Genomic DNA, 3,519 nt, shown 5'->3' on the forward strand with positions numbered 1-3,519 from the left:
CTCTCCCTGTGTCTCTCTCCCTGTGTCTCTCTCCCTGTGTCTCTCTCCCTGTGTCTCTCTCCCTGTGTCTCTCTCCCTGTGGCTCTCTCCCTGTGTCTCTCTCCCTGTGTCTCTCTCCCTCTCTTTCTCTCTTTTTGTATACATATACACATATATACAATACATACATAGATGCGTATATTTATACATATATACATACACTGTGTCTGCATAGCCACAGCCTCGGGCCTGAAAAATATGAAAGAATAAAAGAATAAAAGAATAAAAGAATAAAAGAATACATACATACAATCATACACAGACACTTTGGAAAATTAATGGCTAAGAGATGGTTCTACATTTCTTGAAACCTCAAAATTCCTGAACAAGGACCCCACTACCGGAACCAGTTTTAAGTCAAAGCCAGGACAAGTAAAAGGGTGGAAAAACATCAAAAACGATTCCTGCTAAGTGTTGCAAAGATTCGACATTTTCAAGGATTCAGTCCTTTCGAAGATGGTTTTACTGTTTTATTAACTATTGCATCAATTTAAGTACTTTGTCGTAACTAATTAATATTATTAGTATTGGAACAATCAGATTTATCTCATTATAACATGGGAGAAATACATGAAGTTTTGTAAAAAAAAAAAAAACGTTACAGTTGTATAACTATACACACTTGCAAAAACCATGCTCTGAACTCGAACGTGTACATGTGACCTTAAATGGATGCGGTGGATTCTGTTACTATTATTATTATTATTATTATTAAAGAAGAAGAGTTCCATAATTAAATTTGCTGAACGATATTTCGGTATCTCGTGTACCTTCAACGGGTTCGAACTTTGATGTGTCAGTCTACTTCAGTTTTTTTAAAGATAATATTAGGACTGCTATGACTCCTCTGGAAGGAATATTTAAATAAATAAAGAAGAAAAGTTCCATAATTAAATTTGTTGAACGATATTTCGGTATCTCGTGTACCTTCAACCCGTTGAAGGGGACATGATATCACAAAACTTGACTTTAAAATGTCTTCACAGATCCTATCTGGTGGTGCAATTAAATTAGACATGGTCTGGGATAATCTTTCGCCAAAACACAACTAAGTTCCTGTCTACAGAACATTAATTGATTAACGAAATGGGACAATGTCATCAAAGATTTTGCGAGCAGAAAATAATGAAAAATAGTTTTGTGGAATGGTATCCTCATTTTTATATTCTTTTAGAAAAATTTTTCTTTGCGTCACTGAACTGAATGTATTGTAAATATACATCGTCTGAAAGGAGAAGTTGTTCTCTAAACGGGAAATACAACAGCGATCAGTATATTCGTGTTCAAATCTAATGGAACGTCCTAAGAACGGACCTATGCATTAAGGATTCTCGCTGCTTTACGTGCTCCGGATAATTTAATGTTAATTTCGCAGACATCGGCTGGCATCAACAAATAATTTGTTTGGTGGATGATTAAGGATAATTTGATGCTCCTCGTCGCTCCGATGGATGAACATGCATTGGTAGAAAGGCCACAAATTGAACGACCGTTCTGGGTCCCATAAACTTTAGCCACGCCACAAGTGCGAAGATTATTTACATAATGGTAAATCGCTCTGTCTTGACAGTAACTGGAGGCAAAAGGAATATGTGTGGTAAAATGCTTGCTTGCTAACCACATGGCTCTGGGTTCAGTCCCACCGTGTAGCACTTTGGAAAAATGTCTTCTACTAGAGACCTGGGCCGACCAAAACCTTGTGAGTGGATTTGGTAGACGGAAACTGAAAGAGGCCCATCTATGTGTGAATGTTATTGTGTCTGTGTTTGTCCCCCAACACCGATTTCACCCGATGTTGCTATGTTTACGTCCGCATAACTTACCCGCTCGGCAAATGTAACCGACAGAATAAGTATCAGGTTTTAAAAAATATGAGTCCTGGGGGTCGATTCGTTTGACTAAAATTCTTCAAGGAGGTGCTCCAGCATGGCCACAGTTTGGTGTCTGAAGCAAGAAAAAAAAGAACAAAAGAATGAAAGACTATATGTGAAGTGGCATAAACTTCCAGCACCGTTCACTGAATGAGTAAATTATGAACGAAAGGAAACCGGAAATAAACTGGGTCAAGCAAAGAACCGGAAGTTAAAATAAAGCAACAACAAAACAACATGGCCACTTAGCCTAAATATTTTATGGCGGAACTCTATTGCAAAAAATTATTTTTGGTGGGATGACGTCCAGAATTGTAAGTGATAAAATTATAGGAAAGAAATTACGTTTGGACGATAAGAATATCTAAGTAGTTTGGAGGAGCGGTGGAGGTGGTGGTGGTGGTGGGGTGGATGAGGTAGGGGGAAGGGAATGGGGGTGGGTAGCGCCAATGACTTTACAAGTTTCCTTGTTATTGTTGCTTGCTGTTTAACCTAAGGTCAATTTCAATCAAGTAGACGTATGATCAAAAACATTCCGGCTGTGGCCATCACGTCATATTACTTAAGCGTAGCCGTTACGTGTGATGTGAGGGAGATTTGGCTACTATTTTCAGCAGGTTGGGTGACTATGACTCTGTAAAGGGATCCGCATTGTCCTCGCGACAGGTGATATAAGAGTGACCGATGTCCAGCTTGAGGACAGGTGGGAGATGGGGGTGGGGAGCGAGTAAAACGTTTGTGTGAGGAGGGGAGGCATTATGGATGCTGGTGTGTGTGTGTGTAGCTGTAAGTGGTTTTGTTAGTATGTAAGTGTGTGTATAAAAGTGGATGTGTGTACGTGTGCTAGTGACTGTATGGGTGGATGTGTGTGCATGTGTATGGATGTGTGAATGTGTGTGTTTGTGTGTCTGTGTGCTTGTGTGTATACAAAAGCGTGTTTCCGTCTACTAAATCCACTCACTAAACAGCCTTTCCAATCCAGCTCCCAGATTCTACCACGGCCTCGTCTTTTTCTTACAATCACGAAATTGTATTTAGACTCAGCGAAATTAATTCTATATATTATTTTTCTTAACCGCAAAAGCGGCCACTTAAGGAACTGAAAGCAGCGCGTTAGGCAGCCACTTGACACGCTTCAACAGAAGCCACTGGCTTCAATTGAGAACAGCACAAAGATAAATATTAAAAACGCAGTCCTCAAAATACACAGCACTCGTGCATTCGTGCGTGTACACACACATACACACACACACACACACACACAGAATCAAGGACGACACAGTTCGAGGTTTTCTGACCAGGAAAAAAATTGCAAATATACACACAAAGACACACACATATTTATATATATATATGCGTATACATATGACGGGTTCCTTTCAGTTTCCGTCTACCAAATCCACCCACAAGGCTGTAGTAGAAGACGCCTACTCAAGGTGTCACGCAATAGGACTGAACCCGGAAGCATGAAGTTGGGAAGCAAGCTACTTACCATACAGCCACGCCTGCGCTTAGGTATATATATATATAGATAGATAAAACTTACCTGGAAGAGGATGCGTGGCGTTCAATCATATATTCATATATATAATATATATATATATATATA

General features: G+C 39.5%; 1 protein-coding gene across 1 annotated transcript in view; it reads left to right on the forward strand.

The window, feature by feature from the left end:
* The window catches only part of LOC106870134 (cholesterol transporter ABCA5), a 57,112-nt gene that overhangs the window by 49,579 nt on the left and 4,014 nt on the right, over window positions 1–3,519 (forward strand). The gene's annotated exons all lie outside the window — the stretch shown is intronic.

This window comes from Octopus bimaculoides, chromosome 20, assembly GCF_001194135.2.
Source record: "Octopus bimaculoides isolate UCB-OBI-ISO-001 chromosome 20, ASM119413v2, whole genome shotgun sequence".
NCBI classification, from domain to species: Eukaryota; Metazoa; Mollusca; class Cephalopoda; order Octopoda; family Octopodidae; genus Octopus; species Octopus bimaculoides.